Genomic DNA, 18,650 nt, shown 5'->3' with positions numbered 1-18,650 from the left:
GCTCTAAATAGTTCTTGCACAATTTGGAGGGGTGTTTATTTATGTGTCATTGTCCTGTTGTAGGATGAAATTGGCTCCAATCAAGCGCTGTCCTCAAAAGAAGGAAAATTTCATGTGACCCCAAACTTTTTAACGGTAGGTATATATTACACATACATATACATATATAATACACATACATATACAATATATATATTTATATATATATAGTTGTGTGTGTGTAGGTAGATATGTATGTATTCTTTTGATGATTATAAAAAAAAAAAAAAAATTCTAGATATATTGAAGGTTCACCCTTAAACATGCAGTCTATCCAGCCGTAGCTAGCGCCCTTTACCTGCATAAATGCAACAGACAGCTGAACCAATTTGGAATGTGCTGCCCCGAGGTCTGTAACCCGGCTAGTTCCAATCCATCGCCATTACCCGAAACACAAGTGAAGTTTCAAACCTATATAAATAACAATGACTGAGAAAATGCAAGTAACCGTTGCAGTGTTTGAGTTGAGATGATAATGATGCCAATTCGGGGGGTGGGTGTGGTCTGCGGCAAAGACGCGGAACCTGGGTAAGGTATGCCCCTCACTGATTTCGGTGTAGGCGCCGTTGTGCTCCCATAGGCAAGATGGTTCCGCTATTTATTTTAAGCCTTTACCAAACCTGGCCTTGTTTTAGTTGATTGACACACACTGGAGCGTAGATCCCCCTTGGGTGCAGGTTTCGTTTAGGGCAGGTGTAACACACCCCAATCGCATCAGATGCGGACCGAAACGCCGGACCAAGGTGGTCTTGTTTCCGATACAAACGACTCTGCAGCTCGGTATGGTTTGTTTGGTGAGAATGCTGGCAGAACCTGGCCGCGGATAGCTAAGTCTCTGGGAAAAGAGCAGACTGTATGTCGCTCGTGAAACAATCTGTAAATAGCTTAAATTATTTAAATGATAGAAGCTGGTTTGACCATCGAGATGCGAATCCATATGCACTATCCCCTGAACAAAGACCTTTTGCCTGTATTGTCCTTGCTCCTCAAGGTCCGCCCAAAACATCTGACCATCAACATGAACATCACTTAAATGAGTAGCAGTGATGATATTGGTGGGTTGGGATTTTCCCGCCATAGTATCTGAAAACTCCTCGCTGATTCATACTAACAGACTCTTGGTGGTAAAACAACACCCTCAGTCCATGCTTGCAATATATCGGTTGACTCTACTCATTTTCAATACTTACGATACATTGTGGGTGGCTCGCTGCTATTCTCTTTATGAAACGCAAAAGTGAAACTAATGCAGTCAATGCACTTCGTTGAGTTTCTAAAAGCTCCCAAGTTGGAGTTCTAGATCAGACTATTTGCACATCTCACCTACAACTTTCTAATGACTGACTGCAGAGTAGTAAACGGACACCTTATCCCTCCTTTTATTCAGCGCTGCGTGTAAAACTTTGGGTGGTAGTCATCCAATGCGTTTGGAGAGACAACAGTTGGCCAGTTGTACCACAGCAACTGTTTTTTTAGTGGTTCACAACCTCCTCTCCAACCATAATGAGTCAGTTCAGTGTGTCCTGGCCTCCTGGGTCACTAACACTGAACCCCCCTCGCAGTTCGGCCTACACACCCACATGCAAACCTATCGCTTCCTCCTTGCTTCTTCTCTCCCGCGCATTCGAGCTCCCTGGGTCTGCTACATCCCACTACATCTGCCCTTCCTCGAATCTGTAAGGTTCCCATTTTCAGGAATAGGGAAGATGCGTGAGTTTCAACCACTGACCAGCAAGATTGTTACATTGGACCATGCATCATCCTCACTTGCACATGTATCCTCGGCACAACATTTAGTTTATTTTTGCAATCACGTCTGAATGCATCAAGTAGGTAATAGGTAATCATCAAATGGATGTGACCTTTGGCTTACTAGACACTGACATCTAATGTTTTCTAAATATGTTCGCATGTCCACAAATTAGCAGCGTGAGGGTCCAGATACTTGTTCTACGAGGACACTACGCATGTTAAAGATGAAATGGCCCAAGAACTCTGCGGTTCCAGGTTCGCCACCTAAAATAAATGAGCACCAGCATTTTATTTTTACTGTGGCTAAGTAGGGGGGACGCGAGGATGAGAGGAAGAAAAGAGCTGAAGAAAAAGTGTTTATTTTCCTTTGGCAAAATGAGTTGTTTTTACTCGCATGTTTTAAGTTGAAGGTCTCCTCTGTGTGAGGCTGCAGAAGTCCGGACAGAAGAAACAGAAGAGGAAGGTGACAGAGCCGACAGGAGTGTAACTCAAGACGTATGTGAAAAGTTGGGAAGAGCAGTTTAAAAAAAAAAACACAGGGTTGCCAGGCTCCTAGTTATGCTTATGTTGGGAAATACGCAATGCAACACAGAGCCCAAGTGCTACTGCCGCCACAGCCACTTTCTCTCTTATTCTGAGGCCTTCTTTAGTCCTTCCCATTTCATCACAATACAACAAGACCATTTCCCTGGTGTAATGAGTATATCAAAGGCAACCCTGCTGTTTTACCAGTTCACAGCTCATGCGTCCTGGGCTACATTTTTTTGAATGCCCCCTTCCATTTTGTGCCCAGAATAAAGGATGCTTTGAAACATGAGGTCCTCTCTGATTTTAGCAATAACTTGGTTCCGTTGCCATTTATTTGGCCATAATGGTTTTATGCAAGCTGTTTGTTTTTTTTTTACATTAAGGCATTAATTGTCAAACTTATTCAATTGAAAAAAATAAATTAAGTACAAAGGTAAAACGTATTATAAAGATAATTACATTAAGGGTTTAATTACTTTCTATACTTTTATTACCATTACAGGCATTAGTTACATTTTTGCAAGCATTATTTCCACACACACACACACACACACACACCCACCACACACACACCACACACCACACACACAACCCACCCACACCACACACACACACACACACCCCGCACACACCACACGCTGTTAACTATTTCTAGAATTCCTTGATGTCTCTGAGAGATTTTTTGTTTATGATACCGCCTTGAAATCTCCTCTAGGCGAACGCTGTTTCTCACAGGAGGCTTACGCTATGTTTCGTGCAAGTTTCTGTTCAAATGTTTTTTTTTTGCAAAAGAGTCATGTGAGTCAAGTCAGGCATATTGTGTGTTTAACAATAGAAACGCACACATGGTTGAGATCTCGCTAAGCTTCAACAATTTAAATCCGCAGGTAGGTCACATTCGTCAGTTGTTTCCCAGACCTGGCTGTGACCTTACTGTAATACTGCTGCACTGCTCTCTATCCGGTTAACCCAGAGAAATCTGTACAATTCATGTTTGCTTTTTGTTCATCTTTACCATTAAACAACCGCAAAGAATGTCCAAAGAGTCCAGTGTCCGGCCATCGTCCAGCCCTTACCCGGTATAAGGGCGCGGGGGGCGCACTTGCAGCAGGGGACCCCTACTTTCCCTTTCCGAGCACTCCACCAGCTCCGACTGGTGGATCTTAAGCGTTCCCAGGTCAGGTTGGCGATATATCCTCTGCACTAATCCGGGGTTTTCCTCCGCTGGCCTCCTCTCAGCTGGACGTGGCTGGAAGACCTCCCTAAGGCCCCCGGAGGCATCCTTGTACCAATGCCGAACCCTCACGCCTCCTTGACGCAAGGGCACTGCTCCTACTCTGATTTCCTCACAGAGATGACTGAGCGTTCTCACCCTCTCTCTAAGGAGACCCATCCACCCGCCTGAGAAACCCATTTTGCCGCTTGTACCTGGATCTCGTTCTTTTTTTCATTCGGTCATGACCCCGCCTCATGACATAGGTGAGGTATGATGAACACTGACCACTAGATTGGAGCTTGGCCTTCTGGCTCAGCTCTCTTTTGTCACAACTTGCAATAAATGATGTATTCCGCACCCGCTGCTCCGATTCTCTGACCAACTCCCGCTCCATGGTCCCCTATCACTCGCGAACATAACCAAGGGATTTACACGTCTTCCTTGGCCTAGTCGTCTTCTTTTACCTGAGTCCAGCCCTTGTGTTTTTTAATGTATAAATGTTGCTGTTCAGTCATGTAAAATGCAGATTTACAAGCACCTTGTTCCCACTTACATGCCTTTAACATAACTCAGACAAGTGGCACGTTTCCCTACATTTTGACTCCACCGACTATATATACTGTAATGATAGTGGTGACATAACCAGATACTTGTCGAAAAATTCCCTAATACCTCTTCATCGAAACAAACTTATAAATCCCTAAAGCAGAACTTAATGAAATGCTCCAGGTGCCCCCCAGTAAGGTACCCCACGTGGTACAAGACCCAAAGTGAAGGGATGTATGACCATAATCATGATAATAGGCCTTTGTGGATCTCTTTTAGATTAGAAACGTCAGGCTGCTTAGGCTAGCTCACAATGCACAGCATCTGAGTAATTCGTCCTATGAAGACCACTTTGAAACCCCCGCAATATATCATACCCACAAGTCACTGACAATGAATGCCTTGCATCCCTCTTCCAGAATGCACCAACACTATTATGACCAGTAATACTTTTGGTAGCTACTCTAGCGAATAAAGCATCCCTTTCATAACGTTAGGCCTAGCTGCTACTGCTAGATTGAGGTCACAGACCACCTCTAGGTGGCACAGTTAATGCATTGTGAGAGTGACACCGTTATCTAACGCGATAGCTACCGCTTTGTACATAGTACCTGACTGCTAAGACCACTCACGCTAGGTGAATAGCCTCCGCCTCTGCTATCAACGACATTTACATTGATAGTCTTCGTTATATTTATATTTGCCTAGTGTACTTGTGAGTGGGAGAAGGTTTATAATGGCAGACTACCCTTACTGTTACTTGTCGACCTAGCACCAGCAACTCTGCATGCAGGCCTTGGATGAAAAAAAAAAAAAAAAAGGTGAAACGGTCTTTCACGATACATAACACTGGCTTAACCTTGTAAATGAGTCCTGTTTCCAGAATCTGAAACCACCATTTAAAAAACCTGGACCCAGACCTTAGCAGATGGTTAGAACACCAGTTCTTTATTAGGACATGCCTAGCTGATGCATGGGCACCATGCTATTTGGCTTGAAATTAACAACATTACTACTAAATCCTATTGGAAACCACGGGCCTTGTCCTTGATACAGAGCTGATACAACACGCAGCTACACATGATTTGAATGTATTAGGGAATTGCACCAGTTTCACTGTTTACATAAAACATGCCTTTCATACAGTATATCTGTGGCACCTGAACTGTTCGCCACGCCCTTTCAACATTTCTATTGGCAGAGTTTCCTGCCAAGTGCTTGTTGAGTATTTCGTCCTGCTTTGATCAGCCCAAACGATTTTGCTTTACTACCAAAATTGTGGTTCAAACCTCATTTGACCACACTCCGTACCAAATCCGTACTGGAGAGTATCTCTGTAAGCGTCCTATCAGGTCTTCACCCTAGTCCGGGGAGATTTCTGCTTTTTTATTGTGTTCAGATTCATATACATAAGTAAACACATTTCATTGGTTGAGACAGTGGGTTTCTATTTGCGAAGACAAAACTAAACCAATGCCCTTCCCGGAACAATCAGATTTGATGATTTTTTACAAAGTCTAAATAATGCAGCATACTGCGTACGCGTTTTTTCAAAAAAATGGGGTGTGTTAATTTTGCTGACTATAGGTTACGTATTACTCACACCAAAATATTGTTGCGCACTCTAAAACGACCCACAGTGAGATGGAATTTGCCCTAAAGCGCTTCAAACGACACCCTCACTGACAGTATAGGCAAAACACAAAATTCACTCTCAGGTGGTTCTACAAACATGCAAAGACCTATCCTAAAACAAGACTGTGCTGTGGGTTGCCGATGGATACCGCACCCCCCGTATGGGGTATTGAACAAGCACACCCGATTCCCAACCCACTGCCTATAACTGAACTACGGCCACCCCACCTGTAACTTAAAAATTTTCAGATCGTTATGGGAACACTCAAGAGCTAAATCCCTTAGCTCGTAATTACATAACCTCCAATTCAAAAGATACTCACATCACTTATCCACATTGCGGAAAAGACGTTTCAGACTGGGAGCAAAAACCAAGAACAGATGCGAAAACAATACATGATTTTAAAACTCCTGAAAAAGCAGTATTATTTTGACTGTATAGTCCTTTTTTGTGCAACGAGCACAAGATAGACAGTATAATATACGTTGCAAAGTCAATCTGCGTATATGTGCTTGACATATCGGCGGACTGTGCCAGGTTTAACTTTTTTTGCGCTGCATCCCTGCGGCAACGCGGGGCGGTTATTCTCATTCCCTATGAATGAGGGACTGCACTTTAATGCCGGGCTGCAGTCGGGACTAAGTTTAGTCCAAGGCTTCACATTCTGTTTTCATGACAAATTGTTTTGTATTTCTTATTTGTTCTATTATGTGTTTGTGCACAGAGAAAATCAGGGTTCAGAAGTGTGTGAATTCTTGGAAATCGACCATGAACAAAACTTTTGCATTGCAAATATGTTTTGGCTAACCAACCAGAGCTCTTTGTTTTATCAAAAAAGGCAAAAATCTGCTTTGGTTTGTTTGTTAATTTGCTTCCGCTCGTCAAGATCAAGACGAAGAACGAAAATACTGTGTTACACTTACACATACGGGCTACTTTTTCAAGTTAACTTGAGTTCATCCCCATGGTTTGCTTTGTTGTTGAAGTTGCCTTTATTTGGCCTATCCATAGATGGCAAAAGTACTCACTTTCCGTACTTTAAGAAAGTACAGATACTAAAAATTCTTAAAATACCCGGTAAAGTGGAAGTACTGCAATTAACCTGCTTTACTCAAGTAAAAGAACAAAGTATCCGGCTTTGAAAGTTTACTTCAAGTATAAAAGTAAAATAGCCTTTCGAAAGCTACCTGAGCACACAAATGTTCCTAACGCACCGCTGAGACTCATGGGACATGTAGGACACGTTGTTTAATGGCAATGGCTCATTTAAATGTCTGTCTGCCCTAGGTCTTAAAACTACATAGGATGATATTAGACAGAGACCGGGGACTCCAGGTTAATAAGATTACTGACTTATTAGCAGATATGAATTGTTTGTTCTGTGAGAATTCACAGATCCAGGTTTTTATTTTTAATCTTTCCCCTAAAGAAAAATAATCGACATTTAATGTGTTGCTCAAATCCGTCTGAATAAATAAAGATTAAAATAGATGACTAAACAGCATGTGAGAAGTTCCCCAGCCATTGGCCAGCTCCTTCTGATGCCTACTGTCTCAAAACGTCGCTCGGTCTCTCAGATAAGTTTGAGGATGAGGGAATGTCGTGCTGTTTTCTTCATTTTCATCATGTCCCCTCATACTGTGCTAACATTCAGCGCCAACCATACTACTATTTCTAACGTTAGCCCCCTCCATACTCAATATTGGTCTAACCGTTACGCAAAAAAGGCATCCATTCTACTATGTGCGAACGTTTAGCGCCATCCAATCCTCAATGTTTGCTGTGAATTATGCCGAATGCGGAATCGGTTAGTTTCTTTACTCGTGCGTCAAAGCAACATACAGTACATTATTCCAATCCATTTAGATTGACTTGTATTGATGACGTAAACACTATAGGATACCCCAGTGAAATGAGTGCAATTGAGAACTAGAGCAGGACTGATTAAAGCTGATTCTGGTGTTCCAACTGGCCCCAGGTTGTTTCCTGTTAAAAACAGACGGAGACAACGTTCTCTCTAGTTACGTTTCCATCCATTGTCCAACTGAAACTACAGTATCCTGAAGTTCGTTAAGAAAAAAAAAACTCAGCGAATAAAGCAGTCAGTGTGATGCTTCATTAGATCACGTGCAAATCTCGCTACTGTGAGACCACACAAACCCCTCGCTAACTTACTTTAAATGTGAAGAACTAGCGCCAAAAACAGGCTTAAGTGGAACTGACAACCTGAGTTACGACTTAACATTTCTCACAGACAGCACACACACCATCGCAGCTGATATCTTCCGGCAGCTTTCCTCCTTTCATTTCTCTCCCTTTGTTTCACCGTGTGCGCCGCGCACGGCTTACCCTCGCGGTGTGAGGCGCTGTCCGCTCTACACGGTCCACAATGACAATCTCTTGTAAACAACTACAGGTAACGAGCCAATTTTGTCAAAAGGTAAGGAGTAAAAAAAGTACCGAAATTTGTGTTCAATGTAAGGAGAGAATAAAATTCCCCACAAAAAATAAATATAAGGTCAAGGAAAATACATAAAAATCTACTTGAGTAACAGTAGTTCCGTACAGTACAGTAGATGGAATAACAGAAGTCAAAAAAAAAAACAATACTTCGGTTACTTCCCATCTCACCTATCGGTGCATCGTAACAAGTTTTAACTTTAAAAGTTGCACCAATAACACACATTAATCTATGATAAACCACCCTCTCAACTCATAGTTAGTAGTAAAATTCAAAGACGAGTCAAGCTGACGAAGCAATGGGAAATAAACTTGTGGCCGCATTTTTCATTTTGCTCATAAAGCACTCAACATAACATACTCTTCTTCACAATGGGCCGTATGGATCTTTCTGAAATACACGTGAAGGCAACATCTAGCTTTTTCATATGACCTTTGGCCTAAGGCCCCTCCGGGCAACAGGATATCCCTTATACAAAACAGGTCACAAACTCCATTACGCGTCTATATGTGATAAGACCACCCCAATACTCTACCAACCCCACTTACCGGCCATGCCCTTTCATAATATTTAAAAAATTACTGTTTAAGGGTTGTCTTGTGTGAGGTGTCATTGAACTCCGCAGAGAATCCTTCCTTCATTTGTAATGTTTTTGACGTCCCGCCCCTGCTATGTCAGCCTGTGTTAGCGCTTGTCACGTAGTGAGGTTACCATCATTCAAGTGGCACGTAACTGGCCATAAACATCGTATAGCTTAACAGCAATCTACTCACAACACACACGAAGCCAACAACAGGACGCAGCGCTCTACAAATAACTAATATTGCATTCCTTCCAATATATTGCGATGTATGTGGATACGATACTTGAACGATAATGCTGCCCCTAAGGAAGACCAATTTATGTTTACTGCAGATTTTTACTGAATTAATCCATATCCGATTTTGGACTTCCCACGTATCACATCTGCGTGGTTTGAGCGATTAATTGTTTAAGCCGTCTTTCCTAGAACGCTCCGGGTTGTTTTGCAAAGCCAATCTAACCGCTACTACCGTCTGCTCATGACCATTCAGAGTAGTTCACTGCAACCCCGTGCTCTTAGTTTCAAGATGTAGCCAGTCCCAGAGGACAGATAACGGAGGAAAACTCACATATAGCAGTCGGTTTCTACCTAGGTAACAAAGGTTTACCAAGTTTTGCCAGTCACCGCAACATTTGGCCCGTCTGTTGTTTTTCAGACAACAGCAGGACAGTGCTAGTCGGTGCTATAGCTCTGTTGCTGTTTAGCTCCTCTAGCCACCGGTGCTAATGCCTCGCATTCGCTGCAATGCTTGTTATGATGGATCTGGTTTAATTTGCGTTACTTGACCCATTTGCGGTGTAAAATCCATGCTGTGTGGGAAATCTCTCCTCTCCTCTCGCTCCGCTTACTCCGCGCCGCCCACACATCGCCGGTCCCACACTTCTGACATTTTCTACAGTTTAATTTTTTATTACACAGCGTGCTATTTTTTAACTACGAGGGCAAACCTGTGTTTGTACCAGTGTTGCCGCGGGTACCTCTGCTATCGCGACCGCCACGGCAAGAACACAGAAAGTTTATTGAATGCAACTCACTTCATTTGTAGAGTCAGCAGTGTGAGACGGGCTGCTGGACGCTGGGCCAGAGACGATTGACCCTGGCCAGAATACCTCGGTCATAAAAAATGAAGCGCCTTGATGATACATAACCTTTCATAAACACACTCGTTGTATCCCCATTCGACATGTGCTGGGACCCGTTCAAATGACCATCCGCTCCCTGTGAGTAGCGTCCATCACCTCCCTCCCTGTCCACAGTTATAATAGCCTATGTGACAACAAATTTGTTTTGGCTACAACAACAAATATCGTGAAAAATAATCGCAATCAAATTTTGATCAAAATAATTGTGATTATCATTTTTTTTGCCATAATCGTGCACCCTAGTCACCTGACAGTGGAGCTCGACTAGATAGACCCTGCCGTGATGGAGGTCTCCGCCAACAGTCCTTGATATTGGAGAGAATGGACCTTCCACATGCGGAACATACTAGGGCATACAGAGAAACAGCAGAAAATAATGACCAGTGGTAGCTTTTGTTCAGAAGAAAAATTAGTGTGAAACACAGAAAAAAGAAGGTGACCATTAACAACAAGGAGCAAACCACAATATTGGAGAATTCAATGGTTCAGATCAGCGGTTTATCGGGGTCAGTGACGAAACTGTCAACTATCAATCTACTTCATGCACCAGTCCACTTCCACCCCTGAACCCTGTATCTTATCCCAGTCTGACCCCTGGATGAAATATACCTGCACTCAACACCGTAGCCTATTTACTTCTGCTCTATCTCCATCAGGCCTGCTGGTGAGAGGAATGAAAAAGAAGATTGACAAGCCTTCATTTCAAATCTGTTTCAAGACAGGACAGCAGATGCAAAGGGCTAATTAAATGCCCCCCTCCCCCAGTTATGTAATCGCTCGTAAGACATTGCTTATAACAACATGGATGCTCTTTCAGCCTTTTATCATCTAACTTAGCAGGTCTCTTGAAGGAAGTCAGAACTAAAGGATCCTCTTGCAGGGTAAAATGAGAAAGCAGTGACGTATCTGGAGTCTGGAGCTGACGGCGTCTCTTGGGGGTGCTTTGGTTTTTTCTGTAACCGAGGGTGCTACTTTTGGTTAAACTTTAATGCGTCACAGAGGACTCAAACGTAGGATTCTTTATTCAATTTGAAATAAGTTAATTTAACTGCATGCCCTCAAAAAACAATATGGATTTTAAAGTATCATTGGGGGGTTGTTATGAAACATTGTGCTTTTGTGAGTTTTCAGATTTACACATATCCCATGGGTTCTAATCCCTTCAGAATTTCAGACCAACGGAAGCGAAGAGACCGAGGTGAATAAGTTCATGACATGCAGCGGGAAAGACTATATGCAGCCTATTTCTGTCAAATACAGGAATATGCATACCAAAAACAAATGTGTGAAATCCCTGAGAAAACATGGTTCTTCATGTCGTTCAACAGCTCAGTAAGTATGATTTGCCAGAAATTCAGTGCGTGACTTATCAAGTTGTTGCAACTGACTTAAATATTCTTTCTGGAATTAAAATTGAAACCATCCACCACTTTCTAAATAGACAGCTTTCACCACAGCCAAAAGGTCCGACTTCGACACATTGCAGCTTGTTGATTGCGTGTGTTTTTCTGGAGGCATAAAAGTTTCAGACCCCTTCATTTTGGCACTCTCATACATGACTTCCGCTTTCGTGTAGCGTAGCCCTGAAGTTTTCACATGTACCCCGCGGATCCCGAACATTCGCACTTTGACCCCTAAGATCACTAGTTGAATGTGATTCTGGCCACTGACCAGTCTGAATCAAGGAAAAGCAGGCTTGGTTTTATGTGCGCGTTTTTATGCATATAATTATGGCAATCCGTTAAAAAAATAACCTTTAGGGTGGAATTACGTGTACGAGTTTGGTGTTTTTCTGTGGAATATCTGCATGAGAGAGCTGGGTGTTCACATCAAAGGTGGAGGTGTTGCTAGAGAAAATTTGCTCAAACTCACTCGATCCAGAACTAGCAGGGGGCCATTTCTGTCCACATGTTTGCTGTCTGTTCAAGTAAGACCAACGAGCAAAGAAAAAAGGGCCACAGAGGGTTCAGACAGCGGGGATGCTGATAACGATGGGTTAAAAAGCCCACATATCACTACTGACATCATCAGGTCTATTCAGATCACTAATAACATGAGATCGAGATTTGCAGAGAGGCAGAATCAAGAATCTCTAATTAAGCCACCTGAACATCTACAATAATAAAGGAAAAATATGGTGTAATAAAATTAAGCCAACACCAACAAACTAATAAGAAAAAAAATCAGTGTAGTACAGCAGGCGTATTGCTTGATTATGCATCCAAGTCTTTCTCCTAAATTTCATTTGTGTAGAAGTAAACAGCAGTATTCTTCGCTTGTACAGGGTACAGAGTCCACAGGTCTATATTCCTGGGTTCATGTCCAGTTTTTATTGAACTTCTATGTGTGCCTCCCATATTCCCCATCACCCTCTACTGTTTGAGATAATCCGTAGTGCAGCATTACCTCAATGGTGTAAGCAAACTGATAAAGGTAAAAATGTGGACAATTGGGTCAATTCACAGAAAAGTCCGATTCCCAGACAATACATAGATCATCTTTACATGTCTTCCGATTTCCCTTAAGAAGACCTCTTACATACATTACATGTGAGGGCAGAGCTTTGCTGAAAACATCGGTAACTAATGTCATGCTTGTAATCCCCTTTCGTGTGCTCTGTGGACTGTGTACAGTTGAGTTAAGTTTTGTCTTGCTTGGTGAAATGTGTTTCGTCATGTAGAAGTCTTGGTGATCCACACAGCAGGCTCGCCCCCACCTGAGGCCTCCACTACGAAGCAAGAGTATCAGGTTACCAAGTAGTTCACCCCAGTACAGGCTTTGTGTATCGACGGTGGTTCACTTTATTACCGGTTACATTGCTATAGTAACTTCTGCTCACACCTACTAACTGCTCAAGAAGCAGGTTATGTTCGAGATTAGAGATCACCGGTATAAAAGTACCCCATGACCAATCAACACTCAATTGATAAGGCTTCACCATTCTTAGACGATCCGGTGGGCTCGTGTGGCTGATAGTGAGAGGTTGCTCAGAAAAGCTAGATTATTAGAGACCACAAAACCCGTTGACATTCTCGATGGGTATCTTTATGAAGATATGGATTTTCATGGAGGAATCAAGTATCTTTGTCAGCGTTCTTGAGCCTTATGTGCAAAAGCGCACCATCGGTTGATATGTTTTTTTTTACTGAATTTTTATTGCTCCAGATCACTACCACTGCCAGTGTGCAACTAAAAATACAGCAACAAAGTTTATGGAATGCGGTGTAATTATCGTCAGATCGGTTGTGCCTGACTGATGGGCAATGATATTGATAAGCCTTGTTAAATTACGCTGTTCTGTCCTCACTAAACAACACCAGGTTTTAAAGTACTAAATAGTGGATGATTAAACCACTAGTAGGTGATTAGGAAAGACATAAGTTTCTAACAATACATTTTCAAACAATATTAATGTTTACGAGTCTCTTCTATGATAATAAACAATATAACTTACAGATGATGCCCTATTAACCTGTGGAAGCGAGGATGGCACTAGATTAAGCAACAGAAAACGTGGCTGTCTCAGGCAAAAGCCAGTTCTCAATTTCTAGGAAGGATCCCCCAAAACCAAATTTGGAGGACCGTTCCATGTCGAGATCCTCCGAATTCTCCAAGACTGAGTCTTCGTTAAGAGAATGCCCATAGAACAGCAAAGGATGCATATTTTTATCCTTTGCGGCCCAAATTACCCACAATCCTATGCCCAGGGTTTGCCGGCTTGGCGGACCTACCGGGAGTTCAAGGGGCATCGCTGACTGTTATAATCATTTAAATGGAAGTATCTTTATTATTTACTGTACATTTGTTGTCACATGTATGTTTTACAACTTGTAAAGCTTAATGCTTAAATGCTGGTACAAACTGCTTAGATATTAGGTAGATATTCCCAAGCTAACACTTGGTTAACTGAACCATCATTTAACATAGGATGTTAGATAGCTAGGTTGCTTTTTTGGCATTGTTGTTTTTAATTTATGCCGCTGCGCTTTTCAGCCTTACACACAGGAAGACGGAGGCAACGAGAGATGTTGAATAGATTATTGGCTAATACTATAGAGTGACATTCTAACAATAAATGCATAATAATGCAACTGGTCTGGTCGTTAAGTGTGTGTGTGTAATATAAGTAATTGAACAGCCGTTTCACAGTTCCTCATCCATTTCAACAATTCAATGATGCAAGCCCGGCAATGACGTGCACTTGCTAGCATGTTCCATTGTACATTTTCCCGAATGCTGAGAGGACTCTGACCTCCGTCTGAAGCCCTGACTTGGGAGGACTAATCCTACCGAACGACCTTGACATGACAAACGGCTAATGTCTAGAGAAGATGAAGCCGTCCTGTTTCTTCCCTAAAGTGACAGTTTCACAAATGAACACCAAGGTCCTAAAGCAATGCAAACATATCTGGCTCCTAAACATATCATTTACCGTGTCTGCAATTTTTTCATTCTCATATTTATGTTATTTCCCTGGTGGAGTTGCTGAGGTAGTCAAAAACTCACAGTAGCAAAGCCCAGAGAGATGAGTCCGTCCAGAATAAAGCGTCTGGGTGTGGAGGCTGTCTTGTGGTTGACACACGCCCCTTTAACATTGCGTGGAAGTCGGGACAGTACCTAAGGAAGTGGCGACTGAGTGGTTCCCCTCTCAAAAGGGGGGACCAGAGGGTGTGCTAATTACAGGGTTGTCACATTCTCACCTCCCCTGGTCAAGTCCACTCCAGGTGCTGGAAGAGAGATTGGCCGATAGCGAACCTCGATTGAAGAGGAGACAATGCGGATTCCTCCCGTTCGGAACACGGAGTCAGATCTTTCCTCTCCTCAGGATCTGGAGGAGATCGGTGAGTATGCCCAACCAGTCTACACGTGTTTTTGTGGATATGGGAGCATGCTATGACCGGGTCCCCCGGACCTACAAGAGCTCTTTGTCCACCAATCCTTTTTTCTAATATTTATGGACAGGATATCGAGGTAGTTGGGGCGGGAGGGGTTGCGTTCGGTGGGCTCAGGATCTCATTGCTGCTTTTTGCAGATGATGTGGTCCTGATGCATCATCGGTCTGTGACCTTCAGCACTCACTGGATCGTTCCGAAGCAGAGTGTGAGCGGCTAGGATGAGGATCCAGCACCTCTAAAATCCTAAGCCATGTTCCTCAGCAAGAAACCAATGGAGTGCTTTCTTCTCTCGGTAGGGAATGAGTACCTTACCCCAAGTGAAGGAGTTTAAGATACCCTGGGTCTTGTTCTCGAGTGAGGGACCATGGAGGACGGAGATTGGTCAAGAATCGTGCGCCGGTGTGTGTACTTCGTCAATTATATCGACTATGGTTACAAAAAGAGAGCTGAGCCAGAAGACAAGCTATTAATCTAGCGGTCATTGTTCATTCCTACGCTCACACTTGGTCATGAAGGCTGGGTCATGACACAGAACGACATCCAGGGTACACAGCGGCCCAAAGATGGTTTCCCTCAGGGGGTGGTTGCGTCTCCCTTAGAGATAGGGTGAGAAGCTAGTCATCGAAAGGAGCTGGAGTAAGCCGCTGCTCCTTTGCTCAAAAGGTCAGGGAGTTGGTTCAGCATCTGGCAAGGATGCCTCCGGGCGCCTCCCTAGGGAGTGTTCCAGGCACGTCCAACTGGGAGGAGGCCTAGGGGAAGACCCAGGACTAGGTGAGAGATTATATCTCCAACCTAGCCTAGGGAAACGCCTCGGGATCCCCCAGCGGATCTGGTTGATGTTGCTCGTAGAGGGAATTTTTGGGTCCCCTACTGGAGCTGGCTCCCCCGCGACCCAATACCGAATAAGCGTTGAAAATGGATGGTGATGGTTATTTTATGTGATTATCATTTTCTCTTCGTAAACTAGGCAGCTCTGATAGCCTTGTCCATTTTTGCCATTGATCATTAGTCAACACCCCACCCTTTTATGTGAATGTCTACGTTGCTAATTGGGGAAACCTGGGCTATCAAACAATGTGATAACCACCGGTTGTGTCACACCTTGTGCTAGACTGCATTTGAAGTTTGGTGGGCCGGGTAACAAAAATAATCAAGGGCATGTTGACCTGCTCTCTATATCTGTGTCACAGTGATTGTTTACCACTCTCACTCACATTACTCTACTGTTAAATGTATTAACAGTTTTAAAAACACTCCTATACCACCTAACCTAAATCAAAGACGTAGACATCCCTTTAAAGAAATTCCACATCGTACCATCAATCCTCATCCGTAATGAGGATGTTTCTGATCAAGGTTTTGGTTGTTGTTGAATGTTTTGCTAACAGGGAAACTAGCAGTCGTGTCTAGTACCTGCAGCTTCAAAGAGCCAATTCCAACCCCAGCAAACTATAGGCTAAATGAAATAAAACCTTTTCCGCTTAAGGTCTACATTGTGAATTACAGTGGGAAAAAACATATCTACATGTGACTTCTTTATTATTTTTTATGACCTTCCATATATAACACTACTCAGGACATGCAGGCTGTATGACAGTAACATGGTGTTTTTGTTGCATAAAGCACTAAGTTTCTATCATTTTCATAAAAGAGAAGCAAAATGGCAACTTATGTGTGTGATCAAATGCTGATCATTGAGATTATATGTGATATAGGTTTGTCTAGGCATATTCATTTGTTTGGCTCACACAAAAAGATTTTTTAGGTCTGGTTTGACTCCACAAACAAATTCAGTACCATAAGAATGAGGTGAGAAGAAAACGAATTTGATTTTTTTTGTTTTGTTACATATATAATCACTCAACAATTCATCTCTGGCTTAGGCTGTGATTTTGAAATCACCAAAACACGTAGTCACGAACCCTGCGTGCAACTTTTTTGTCAATGTTCATATAATTTATTGGTTGGAAGAAAAATGAAGATGCGTCAACAGTAATTGTGCCATTTATTGGTCCTGGGCCAGTTTGGACACCTACGATCAGTTAATTTAACGCTGTCATAGTTTTTGGTTTTGTGGTATGGATCCATTACATCACTACAATGACCGCAACACCCCATTAGTCTCCCATTATGGCCAGCACTGCCAAAACTTCTCATTTCTTAGATTTACAACCTGGCTGTCAAAAAATATGGACGCACTTTGGGGTCCCAAAAAAGCAAGCCAATGCGGAAGTGCCTTTAACCTTGCATTCTTTTTATTTCCAACATGGAGCCAACGCCACGGTTGCAAAAGCTTGTATAGGAGTCTATGGAAAAGTCCCCATTCTCACTTGCTTCATTACCTCAGTAAACGTTTTATGGTCTCAAATCGTAGTTTGAGTCAAGGCACTTTCGGTTTGCCTAAAAAGTGTTGGTCCACGAGTCGTTAGCCCCATGTTGGCCAGTTTGTGATGGTCATAATCGCACCATAAATGAAAAATAGGTCATAATTTTTTCTGGCTGCGATAATGTCATGCATGGTGGCTGTTGTCCTCTCTCTCTCTCTCTCTCTCCGCTCCTCTCCTCTCTCTATCTCTCATCTCTCTCTCTCTCCTCTCTCTCCTCTCTCCTCTCTCTCTCCTCTCACTGCAGAGATGGATTACCACTCTCGGTCCTTACCGTAACAAGGAGTGAGCCTCTATTCATTTGTCAGCCGCAAGATCTCTGTGTGGGACGGGACACCTGGCGTGCCTACCACAGAGTGCAGCAAAAGAGCCGTGTGAAGAGAAACACTAGTTAGAGTTGGAGAGTTAAAAAATAAATAAATAAATAAATAAAGGATTGGTTCAAAAGCCAAAAAGACAGCTGCAGTGTGGTACACTTTAAACCTAATGACCGTGGTGAACCCTTAACCGGAGCGCGCCAGATATGTCACATTTGTTGTAAAAAATGTTCCAACTAAACACGGCCAACACAAACACGCATATCCACCTAAAACCACAATCCAGCTTAAAGTGCAAAAAAAATCCTGGCGTGAAACTTTTTGGAGGGGGGGGGCCACAGTGTAATGCTTCAATATGCATTCTTTAAAGTTAATTCATGATTTTGTCCATTTGACATTAGTGCTCTATGTACATTTATAAAGCCGTTTGCTTTGTTTAGCTGTCAATTATAGTCTTTATTAACGGCCGGCTGAGGCCAACAGACAGCTTTGTCAAGGCAGTTTGGGCTTTGATCCCTTTTACACGCGGCCATAGTAACGACAACACGTGTTCCTCTATGAACGTGCACACACGTATGTTTCTTATCACAACACAGTCGTCCAGCGAAGGCGCAGCGGAAGCTGTTAATGCCGTAACGTCCTCGTATGACAGAGTGCACAGAACGAAGCTTTTGGACTAGCATCAATGACTAGCAAGCCCTTTCTTACTGCGCTGCCGTACAGCGAGTACTTCCTGACACACGCTGCAGTCGGGTGTGTCCTGGCTCCTCCCTCCCTCTTGTCCTCTATTCATGCCCAGCGCCATTTGTTTTGAACTCCTTTCTCACCTAAAGCTGTATCTACTTTTTTAGACCGCGTTACCATGGAGACCACAGAGTGCACTCTCACTTTTCGGCAAGACTGATTGGTTAAAAATAGCGCATCAAAACAAATTCTAAGTGGGCCTTCTTAATTAATTTATTTTTCTAAAATAGTCATACCCAAAATCCGGCACAATAGCCCGAGTACTTTAATCTCTGCGTTAGTTTGGTTGCTTTCCACTCATTATTGGTAAGTGAAATCAATTGACTCGCGTGCAGTCCTGTACAAATCCCCCACCTTACCAGCACCAAAGCAACCCCGGACAATCATATTACCTCCACCATGCTTAA

At 43.0% G+C, this 18,650-nt stretch overlaps 1 long non-coding RNA gene across 2 annotated transcripts in view; it reads right to left on the bottom strand.

Annotated features, from left to right (window-relative positions):
- Nucleotides 1–18,275: 18,275 nt before the first annotated feature.
- LOC116691676 (uncharacterized) overlaps nt 18,276–18,650 on the bottom strand; it is a 13,404-nt gene continuing 13,029 nt past the window's right edge. For both annotated transcript variants that reach the window (XR_004332529.1, XR_004332530.1), the window contains one exon: nt 18,276–18,341. This is a non-coding gene — a long non-coding RNA (uncharacterized LOC116691676). The remainder of the gene's footprint in view (nt 18,342–18,650) is intronic.

This window comes from Etheostoma spectabile, chromosome 6 (genome assembly GCF_008692095.1).
Source record: "Etheostoma spectabile isolate EspeVRDwgs_2016 chromosome 6, UIUC_Espe_1.0, whole genome shotgun sequence".
NCBI lineage: Eukaryota > Metazoa > Chordata > Actinopteri > Perciformes > Percidae > Etheostoma > Etheostoma spectabile.
This window is presented reverse-complemented; position numbering and strand designations above follow the sequence as displayed.